The sequence below is a fragment of the Pseudophryne corroboree genome, chromosome 11 (assembly GCF_028390025.1).
Source record: "Pseudophryne corroboree isolate aPseCor3 chromosome 11, aPseCor3.hap2, whole genome shotgun sequence".
Classification (NCBI taxonomy): Eukaryota; Metazoa; Chordata; class Amphibia; order Anura; family Myobatrachidae; genus Pseudophryne; species Pseudophryne corroboree.
The window spans coordinates 267,324,189-267,336,136 of NC_086454.1; the positions used below are offsets into that span (position 1 = coordinate 267,324,189).

Sequence of the window (11,948 nt, forward strand, 5' to 3'; positions counted from 1 at the left end):
TGCATTTGCACGGCTGCAAAAAGTAGCTAGCGAGTGATCAACTCGGAATGAGGGCCATAGAACAGTAATGCATACACATAGTATACATAGAAAAAATGTGTGTATATATATATGCTGTAACATCTCAATACAGATATCCTCTTTCACCATTTCAAAACAGTCTCTGAGTGCCATCTCTCTTTGCTGGATGTTTATTTGTCTGAAAGGCACCGGAGCAGTTGGAGATTTATACACTGAGTGCCGGCATATTGTGGATGGGTATATATATATACATACATATACTGTGTGTGTGTGTGTGTGTGTGTGTGTGTGTATATATATATATATATATATATATATACACACACACACACTATACATACCGGCGTTCAGGATATCGGCATTTGGAATGCTGATGCCGGAATACCAACATTGGTCAGAATGCTGGTGCGGGATCCCCACATGGATAAAAATGCTGGCACTGGAATCCCGACTGCTGGCTCCCGAACGTAAGTGTGCTGTGGTAGGAGATGGAGGGGAAAGGTTTAGGCTGTGGGAGGGTTAGTATTAGGCTGCGGGAAGAGGGTTAGTTCTGGGGAGGGGGGATTAGGCACCACCGGGAAGGGTTAGGCTGCGGGGGTGGAAAGTTTAGCTTTAGGCTACAGGTGTGTGTGTGTGTGTGTGGGGGGGGGTTAGGTTTAGGCATCACCGAGTAAAGTTAGGGTCAGGCTGCGGGAAGGGAGGGTTAGGTGGGGGAGTAGATGAGGGTTAGTATACTTACCTTCCAGGTGTCAGGATTTGGCATGTAAGGGTGATGTCTGTATTCTGACCGCTGCCATCACAAAGATCCTGATTCCATCCCTGCATGCATATATATATAGCGTATAGTATATATATATATATATATATATATATATATAAAGCACACACATACAATACACATGCATAAAGCACACACATACAATACACATGCATAAAGCTCACACATACAATACACGTACATAATATACATATATATGCAGAGTACATATTGTATACATAGTATAGATAACTATACATACTGCAAAAGAGCAGGGAGGGTGTTACAGGAGGTGCTGGATAGAGATGGAACTTGTAGGTTTTGGTGAGGGGAAATCAAACTTATAAAAGTAATTATCCTGTACAGTACTATACACATGTATGTGTGTGTGACACACTGACAGGTGACTAACCATCTCTCCTGTGTTGAGTTCCTGGCTGCAATATCATTCTTCAGCCTGCTGCCCGGGTAGTTGCTGGTCTGTGTGTGGGTGGGGGTGTCTGTGCTCTGATTGGCTGAGTGACTGTGTGTGATGTGTCACTCAGCCAATCGGAGCACAGCAGATGCTGCTGAGGAGTTTCTGCACTGATCAGGATTCTCCTCAGCGTTACAGCAGGGCGCACCACAGCTTCAGCAGCTGATAGTGAGTACCTACCGTATACAGCTTGTCATCAGCACGACCCTGCCTTGGCCACGCCCCCGATGATAGTGGGAGGAGTTACAGAGCAGGGGGCACACCTGGGATTAACCAACAGCCCAGGCCGACTCTGATTGTGAGGATAGGCCAGTGGGCGGGGCTAAGGACGGATTCGGGGGCAGAGCCTCAGAGGTATTCAGGACTGACTCGGGCCGGCAGAGTTTCAGACCTCTGTGGTCGGAACTTTGGCCAGCTGGTTTGGGGTGTTGTGGGCCTATTTTCAATGGGAGGCCTGGAGCTGCAGCTCCATCCGCCCCATTGTTAATCCGGCCCTGTATATATATATACATATACACACACACACACACAGTATATTATACATACATATATATATATATATATATTTTTTTTTTCTTTTTATAGCGCCACCTGCTACACAGTGCTGTACAGTGAGAATGTTTGTCTTTCTCAATATTTAAATAAGACCCCTTGGGGCTTACTCTTCAGTCTGAATTCCCTAACACACAAATATGCACATCATACTTACCTACCCTGCCGGAACCTGCGAGAGACTCAAGATATTCCTCACCCCCGGAAAAATGGGAACCCCTCCTCAGGGCCGGATTAACAATGGGGCGGATGGAGCTGCAGCTCCAGGCCTCCCATTGAAAATAGGCCCACAACACCCCAAACCAGCTGGCCAAAGTTCCGACCACAGAGGTCTGAAACTCTGCCGGCCCGAGTCAGTCCTGAATACCTCTGAGGCTCTGCCCCCGAATCCGTCCTTAGCCCCGCCCACTGGCCTATCCTCACAATCAGAGTCGGCCTGGGCTGTTGGTTAATCCCAGGTGTGCCCCCTGCTCTGTAACTCCTCCCACTATCATCGGGGGCGTGGCCAAGGCAGGGTCGTGCTGATGACAAGCTGTATACGGTAGGTACTCACTATCAGCTGCTGAAGCTGTGGTGCGCCCTGCTGTAACGCTGAGGAGAATCCTGATCAGTGCAGAAACTCCTCAGCAGCATCTGCTGTGCTCCGATTGGCTGAGTGACACATCACACACAGTCACTCAGCCAATCAGAGCACAGACACCCCCACCCACACACAGACCAGCAACTACCCGGGCAGCAGGCTGAAGAATGATATTGCAGCCAGGAACTCAACACAGGAGAGATGGTTAGTCACCTGTCAGTGTGTCACACACACATACATGTGTATAGTACTGTACAGGATAATTACTTTTATAAGTTTGATTTCCCCTCACCAAAACCTACAAGTTCCATCTCTATCCAGCACCTCCTGTAACACCCTCCCTGCTCTTTTGCAGTATGTATAGTTATCTATACTATGTATACAATATGTACTCTGCATATATATGTATATTATGTACGTGTATTGTATGTGTGAGCTTTATGCATGTGTATTGTATGTGTGTGCTTTATGCATGTGTATTGTATGTGTGTGCTTTTTATATATATATATATATATATATATATATATATACTATACGCTATATATATATGCATGCAGGGATGGAATCAGGATCTTTGTGATGGCAGCGGTCAGAATACAGACATCACCCTTACATGCCAAATCCTGACACCTGGAAGGTAAGTATACTAACCCTCATCTACTCCCCCACCTAACCCTCCCTTCCCGCAGCCTGACCCTAACTTTACTCGGTGATGCCTAAACCTAACCCCCCCCCACACACACACACACACACCTGTAGCCTAAAGCTAAACTTTCCACCCCCGCAGCCTAACCCTTCCCGGTGGTGCCTAATCCCCCCTCCCCAGAACTAACCCTCTTCCCGCAGCCTAATACTAACCCTCCCACAGCCTAAACCTTTCCCCTCCATCTCCTACCACAGCACACTTACGTTCGGGAGCCAGCAGTCGGGATTCCAGTGCCGGCATTTTTATCCATGTGGGGATCCCGCACCAGCATTCTGACCAATGTTGGTATTCCGGCATCAGCATTCCAAATGCCGATATCCTGAACGCCGGTATGTATAGTGTGTGTGTGTGTATATATATATATATATATATATATATACACACACACACACACACAGTATATGTATGTATATATATATACCCATCCACAATATGCCGGCACTCAGTGTATAAATCTCCAACTGCTCCGGTGCCTTTCAGACAAATAAACATCCAGCAAAGAGAGATGGCACTCAGAGACTGTTTTGAAATGGTGAAAGAGGATATCTGTATTGAGATGTTACAGCATATATATATACACACATTTTTTCTATGTATACTATGTGTATGCATTACTGTTCTATGGCCCTCATTCCGAGTTGATCACTCGCTAGCTACTTTTTGCAGCCGTGCAAATGCATAGTCGCCGCCCACGGGGGAGTGTATTTTCGCTTTGCAAGTGTGCGATCGCCTGTGCAGCTGAGCAGTACAAAAACATTTTTTGCCGTTTCAGAGTAGGTCTGAACTTACTCAGCCGCTGCGATCACTTCAGCCTGTCCGGTCCCGGAATTGACGTCAGACGCCCGCCCTGCAAACGCCTGGACACGCCTGCGTTTTCCCTACCACTCCCAGAAAACGGTCAGTTGACACCCATAAATGCCCTCTTTCTGTCAATCTCCTTGCGATCACCCGTGCGAATGGATTCGTCGCTAGAAGCATTGCCCAGCAATGATGCTGTTTGTACCCGTACGACGCGCATGCGCATTGCGGTGCATATGCATGCGCAGTAGTACCCTGATCAGCAGCATGCGATCAACTCGGAATGACCCCATACATACAGATGCATCCGTCTACACTGATGCTCGCAGCACAGCTACAGTGTGTACAGGGTGCCAGCCAGGGTTGGATTAATAATGGGGCAGATGTAGCCCTGCTGGAGACAGGAGAAAAAAAAATCCAGCTGCCAGCGGGCACTTGAGGTCCCGCTCACTCGCACTGCAACTAATCTCTCCCCCTGCCATCCAGCAAAAATTAACCTCGCACAGGGTTCTTCAAATGCCGGCAACACTGTTAAAATTGGTGGTTGCAGGAGAAGGCTTCATACGCCCTCCATGCGCCTCACAGTCACCTGGCTCCTCCTCATGAAGTGTGATTCCACACCAAGCGCTGCCAAACCACCAGTGCACCAGGGGCAGTTAAGCTGTGCTTACCCTCAGCTCTGTGAAGGCGGCCCGCGTGATTGTGACAGGGCTGCTTGTTATCAGGCGAGAGCCTGAGCTATGCAGTCAAACTAAAAGTCTCAGCCCTGGTGCAGTGGGAAGGAGCGCTGACGTCTCAGGCCCCAAAGAGTTTTGGGAGAGCACAGAGCCACTGCTTTGGCCCCTGTCTCAACTACCTGCCCCTCCCAGGTGAGAAGGCAATCTCTGCGATTGCAAGCTCTGTGGGCAAGGGACCTGCACACTTAAATCTGAATTTTGAATCATATTATTTGATTTTGGGGATGTGTGATACGTACTAGGTGGCAAGTTGTAGGTGAGGTCTCTCTGATGGTACCTGTGTAGTGGAATAACAAGCTCTAGTTGGGGAGAGAGAAACATATGATTATCAGCTCTTAAAACAAGATACAAATATCAGTGAGACCTTGGATTATGCTGCTGTTAGATAAGATTGTAAACCGATGGACAAATGTTTAGAAGGTTTATGGCACATGTGTTAGATTGTAAATCCTGGGTAATATTACTAGGTATGTGTGATGTATTTGTACAGTATGTACAGTATTTGATTGTAAGCTCTGGGGATGTTGAAGGCTCAGTATCTGTGAGATATGTGTGTAAGATTGTGAGATCTGCGGACAAGCGCCCGGTATCTGTGTGATACATGTGTTAGGTAGTGAGCTCTGTAGGTGGAGAGGTATCTGTGTATAATATGTGGGAATGAAAGCTTAGTATAATGCATGCCGCCTCTCCTACTTGCTGGTTACTTCCTCCCACTCCTACCTCCAAGATTTCTCACATGCTGCTCCCTTTCTCTGGAATTCTCTACCTCTCCCCCTCAAACTCTCCACCTCTCTACAAAACTTCAAACGGGCTCTCAAGACCCACTTCTTCACCAAACCCAGCCAAATCTCATCCTAACCCTCTGTTTAACGCTCACTGTTTACTCCATCTGTGACACCCCTGTCTGTCTTCCCCTCCCCTTAGGGCTGTAACACACTAACCGGTTTTCCCCGGATGGCAAAAAGCCGGACAAACTTTGTCCGGCTTTTTGCCATCCGGGAGAAACCGGCAGAGTCTGTCACACAGGACGGCTATGAGCCGTGTGTGATGCTGTGCGCATGCGCAGCATTAGACACGGCTTGGGAAAAAACCGTTGTGTGTGAAAGCTCCCCTTCACACACACGGTTTACTGGCTGCAAATACGGCCCAGCGCCCGCCCGGCAGCCGGACCTTCCAGTGAATAGTTTCGGCTGCAAACCCGGCAGCCGTGCCGGGACCGTGCCGTGTTTAAGGACACATTGTGCTCAATGTGTCTTTGCATCACGGCAGCGGTTAAAAGCCGGCCGGGTTTTTGCCGGGCGGCGCCAGCCGGCTAGTGTGTTACAACCCTTAGAATGTAAGCTCTCACGAGCAGGGCCCTCTTCCCTCATGTGCTTTTTCCTCTCTAACTTAAACCACCTTCTACTTCATACTCCCTTCGACGGCACTAAATCCCCCAGTTCTCTGCCACCCTGATATTTATTTCAGTGTCGTCTGCTGATGAAGCTATGTTTATATACCCTGTACTTTTCCTACAGTATATTGTCTTCAACTGTAAGTCACTGTTTTCTTGTTTTGCCTAGTTGTTTATGTACTCTGTAATTGGGCGCTGCGGAACCCTTGTGGCGCCATATAAATAAAGGATAATAATAATAATCAGGGACGACCTGCTGGCTGCTGCTATTCAGTGATAGGCAGTCTGTGTCTTGTAGCCAGAGAAATGAGACTGAGGTTTTCGAGGTAGGCGCTAGTCACACTCCATGGCCACCCCCCTCCCCCCCTCCACATAACTAGTCACACCCCCATGGCAATAGTCACATCATCTGCTGCGGCACACAATAGGCCCTTCACAAATGTCAGCTCCAGGCCCATGTGGACCTTAATCTGGCACTGCCCCTCCTGCATCCAGCCTACTTCCCTGTGAAGTAGTCAGAATGTGGAGAATAATACCGGGAATCCGTAGTCCATGCAGAGGGGATGGGGCCTAGTGATGCAATTCTATGGTAATTGCATCATTTTGGTCCACCCCCTATTGAAATATGTGCGATTCATGGCATTTTGGTGTGAGGGGGTGGGGCCTAATAACACTGCACATTTGCACTTCTCCTGGAGAGGAAACTTTAAAAGTAGGTGAGCATGTACTTGCCTAATCTCACAAAATGACTGGGAGGCGGCATAATTTTGGGGAATCCCCAAAGACTTCAGTAGAGCAGGTAGCCATCTATCTGCAACTTCTAAGGATCCCTTGAATGATGGGGATGCGGTCATGTGACTGACGCTGGGATCACGGCGGTCACCACACCGATGCCGGGATTCTGAACAATAAAAAAATGCCGGCAGGCAGAATGCCGACCCACAGGGACTATAACCATTCGTGGGTGTCCAAGGGGCTTTATTGCGCTTATCCCCCCCCAGACGGCATTCCGCTGCCGGGATCCCAGGGTCGGTATGCTGACCTCCGGGATTCTGAGTGCTGGTCTCCCAGCTCCAACCCGAAAGATGTATGCATGGAAGGGAGGGGGGGCGTCAGCCAGTGCCGTAACTAGGCATTTTAGCGCTGTGTGCAAGAAACGACAGTGGCGCCCCCCCATGTAAGATAGGGGCAGAGCGCGCCGTAGGCGTGCAAAAAATTTCTAGGGGCGTGGCTTCACGGGGAAGGGGCGTGGCCACAAAATAATAGCAATTCATACTACGGTGCACAGTAGTCTACATTATTCAAATTACGCTGCACAGTAGCGCCACTACACCAGGTAGAGCCCCTTTTATACATTACAGCAGACAGTGTCCTCCTTTTTACACATTGCGGCAGCCAGTCCCCCTTTTTACACATTGCGGCAGATAGACCCTTTTTACACATTGCGGCAGCCAGTCCCCCTTTTTACACATTACAGCAGCCAGTCTCCCTTTTAACACATTGCGGCAGCCGGTCCTTCTTTTTACACATTGTGGCAGACAGCGTCCCTTTTTTACAATTACAGCAGACAGCGTCCCCGTTTTTACACATTACGGCAGACGGTGTCCCCCTTTATACACATTGCGGCAGCCAGTCCCCCTTTTTACACATTGCGGCAGCCAGTCCCATTTTACACATTGCGGCAGCCAAGACCCCATTTTACACATTGCGGCAGCCAGTCCCATTTTACACATTGCGGCAGCCAGGACCCCATTTTACACACTGCGGCAGCCAGTCCCCATTTTTTACACATTGCGGCAGCCAGTCCCATTTTACACATTGCGGCAGCCAGGACCCCATTTTACACATTGCGGCAGCCAGTCCCATTTTACACATTGCGGCAGCCAGGACCCCATTTTACACATTGCGGCAGCCAGTCCCCATTTTTTACACATTGCGGCAGCCAGTCGGAAGGAGAGGGGGATGCTGCAGCGGCGCTTACTACCAATAACATAGCGCTGCTGCGGCTCCCTGCTCCCCCTCCCTCCTCCTCCTTGTCCGCTGCCTCCGGCGCTGGTCTCTCTCCCCCAGGGCAACTGCGCTGTGTGCCAAGCCCCCTTGGCACACACGTAGTTACGGCTCTGGCGTCAGCAGATATTATATTGGAGAAGGCAAAACTGTTCTACAGACGTAAAGAAGTTTAAGATATGAATATTCTGATTTTTATTTTCTTCACTTCACACCTCATAAAAGTCTTGATTTTATCAGGGCATTCTCAATTCACAGTCCTCAAATAGGACAGGGTTCCACCTAATAGTAGATGTTTCTGAATGGATTGGGGCAGGGATTGGGCAGATCAGAACAAGGTTACAGTGGAGCGGGGCTGGGATTTATTTTGTACAGCGTACAGTATGTACGTGTTGGGTATGCGTGACCGGCGGTCACAATATAAAACGCTGATATCCTGGCCGTGGAAGGCCGGTGGGGGGGGGGGGGAGGGGGGCGAGCGCAACAAGCCCCTTGCGGGCTCGGTATTCCCACTGCATGGGTGTAGTGGACACCCACGAGTGGGAATAGTCCCTGGTGGTCAGCATGCCGACCATCAAGATTCTGAGTGGGAGGGATCCAGGGGTCGGAGACCTCTGGTCAAATACCTGTATCATATATGTACATGTTGTGAAGCATGACATTTGTTCCAGTACAACAAGAAATCAAACTATGCAAAAAGGAGTTGTGGGTTTATTATTTAATTTCAGAAGTATCTAATATTACACTACGTATTACTGCCTGCAACACCGATATTGTACTACATAAATGTATAATATTGATGTAACAAAAAAAATAACACAAGTGACTGTAAATGGTTGCATTATACTGCGTAACAAACTTGCATCTGTTTTCTTACTTTTTTTTTTTTACACATAATTAACAAAATTATTTTCTGGAGTGTACAATAACTTTTGTTACCTAAAACAATATGTTTTGTTCATATTCATTTTGTAAATAAAATATTCTACACAGAAAAAAAACTTTTGGGGAGCATTTTTGTCAACAATTGGCAAATTAGGGGAGAGAAGGCAATTCTGATCAAGCACACTTGCCCACCTCAGTTAACACAGAGTGAAAGGGCTAACTTACACGATACGCAGGGCTGGCCGGGTGGAGCTTGATGGTGGATGTGCCCCACCTACAGTACGTGATTATGCTAATCACACCACTTTTTCCCATCTCACCTGGGGCATCTGTCAGTAGTTGGGGAGTTTGGACATTGTGAGCAGACCATGAGAAAATGGCTTAGCCGTTTACGTAGAAAATAGTACAGGTCTGAAAAGTTCCATCACATAACAAACTAACCAGCATGGAATTTGCAAACATTATAGTGCATCACCTCCTGTTTCTTAGTGCGAGGCGGAGGAGGTGGCCTTTCAATGTGTCCGTGCCAAACTACTAGTTTGCAACACAAATTCCTTCAGTTCTTTTTCCAACAGGATAATAATTGTTTATTTTAAGAATCACTGCAGGGTTATACTATAAGATACATAATTAAGAGAGCCAATTAAGGAGTTTGCATTCTAAATGTCTATCACCCTTAAGTTATTCTCATATATTAAGAAATAATTCAGATGCAGTTGGCATATGTTCGATGTTAATGAATCTGGAATTCATATTGCAATGTTTCTAGGTAAGCCTCTAAACAAATAATACAGGAGGTGGTTAATGCAAAATATTGCCTTCTATGAAGGTGGTATCTTATACCTGTATAAGATTATGGGCTATTTACCTAACACATTACACAAACACTGCGTCTGCTTTAGAATTACTACCAAATCAAACATACAGTAACAGATGCACCAGCCATGGGCTAAGGAAAAAAGGCGACTATTTCCAGAATGCCCATGTAGGAGGTGAAAACTGCAAGTGCACACCAGAAGTAAAAAAAAATAAAAGATCCCTGTGGCAGTAATACAGTATACCTTGGAAGCAGGTCACTTACAGTGGAAAAATTTGAGTGCACTAGCATGGCAGCACATTGGAAGTACTTTCAGCTAAATATACACTGGAAAGGCAGTCCCAGGAGCAGGTGTTTTCTCCCCTTGGGACTGCCAGTATGGACTGTGATTAGAAGGAATCGGGAGCACAGAGTAGGGGGAAGCGGATGCTAATTACCCAGGCCCAGACCTATTGGAGTAGGCCGACAGGGTCCGGGCCAGCTGCTGAGGAGGAGCACAGTACTTTACAATTTTTCTTTTTTCTTTTTTTTCTTTTGAGGGGTGTGGCCATGCCGTCATCAGTACCAGGGCCCATTGGCTGTCTCAATAGCCCTGGCTAATGTCAAGCCACTCCCCAGTTCCGCTGTCAAGTCGCACATGTGCACACTTGCAGGCCCCTACAAATAGTAGGATCCAGTGCTGGTCAAATATAATGCAAGATAAGCAGATTCCAGTTCATTATAAATATAAGCACAGTCCAAGTAATAATAGGGCAATAAGCACAACACCCTCCTGCCACTTTTTAAGATCTGTTTCACTATCTCACAGGTTCTCAAACACAGGGGCAGATGTATTAAGCCTGGAGAAGTGATAGAGCAGTGATAAGTGCAAGGTGATAACGCACCAGCCAATCAGCTCCAATATGTAAATTGACAGTTAGGAGCTGACTGGCTGGTGCATTATCACCTTGCACTTATCACTTCTCCAGGCTTAATACATCTGCCCCTCAGTCCTCAGGATCCCACACGGTGCATGTTTTCCAGGTCTCCTCACAGAATCACAAGTGAAATAATTAGCTCCACCTGCAGACCTTTTAAAATGTGTCTGTGAGTAATTAATACACCTGTGCACTTGCTGGGTTACCTGCAAAACATGTACTGTGTGGGGTCCTGAGGACCGAGTTTGAGAACAACTGCCCTATCTCAAATTTGATCCTGGGCAAAGGACTAGTTGGCTAACTTATAATACTGACCCTTTGCCCAACAGTGAGAAAAGAACTGGCTGCAATTTTGTCACTTTGTTCTAAGGCTGCTATCATGCAGTAAATAAGGCATAATAGACCTAATGGAGTGTGTTCCCACTGCAGCAGCTGCCTTACCACTAATAGCATAAGTTGGGCTCCAGCAAGTAACAGGAGTGTGATACGTGATCCCGGAATTTGCGATCCTTGCGCTCAGTAGACCGGCAGCGACATCCCAATGGAGAGAATTCCGCCAGGGGTTGGATAAGTATACTTACCCTCACCCCCTCCCCTCCCCTCAGCCTAACCCTAACCTTCCCCCCCTACCCTGCTGGCTAACCCTCCCCGTTGGTGCCTAAACCTAACCCCCACCCTGCATCCTAACCCTAGCCCTCCCTTCCCCCCAGCCTAACCCTAACCCTTCCTGGTGGTGCCTAAACCTAACTCCTTCCTGCGGCCTAACCCTAACAGTGCCGATCATACTAATGTTTGGGATGTCGGGATTCCAGCATCAGCGTTTGGACCGTTTGGGATTCCGGCATCAGCGTTTGGACTGATGTCGGGATTCTAGCATCAGTGTTTGGACTGATGTCGGTATTCCGGCATCAGCATTTGGACTGATGTCAGGATTCCGGCGCCGTTCTCCTAGCCGTTTGTCCGGATTCCGGCACCAGGATTTTCGACTGCCGGGATCCTGGACATATCCCGGTAACAGCACCCCACTCTTTACTCTTGGTTAAATTTTAACAGAACCTGCTCATTTTATAATAAAGTACATTTTACATAGGGACATCTATATGTGAAAAAAATTATAATATTGAAATTCCTCTATGCTGTGTCTGTTCTGTCTGGGACAGTGCATAAAATATTGTTGGGTACTGTATTTGCTTACCCATAATATCATTGTTGTACAAACCTACTTTTCAGATGTAGCGTAAAAATGTACCATCAAATAATTAGTGTATGTAAAGTCGATCAGAGCTGGACGTCTTTTTTTTT

General features: G+C 47.4%; 1 protein-coding gene and 1 long non-coding RNA gene across 6 annotated transcripts in view; one reads left to right on the plus strand and one right to left on the minus strand.

The window, feature by feature from the left end:
- WWOX (WW domain containing oxidoreductase) overlaps positions 1-11,948 on the minus strand; it is a 1,758,901-nt gene that overhangs the window by 413,819 nt on the left and 1,333,134 nt on the right. The window lies entirely within an intron of this gene.
- LOC134970157 (uncharacterized) lies at positions 2,412-3,415 on the plus strand. The gene is made up of 3 exons (XR_010189699.1): positions 2,412-2,589; positions 2,944-3,023; positions 3,287-3,415. It is a non-coding gene; the product is annotated as an uncharacterized LOC134970157 (long non-coding RNA).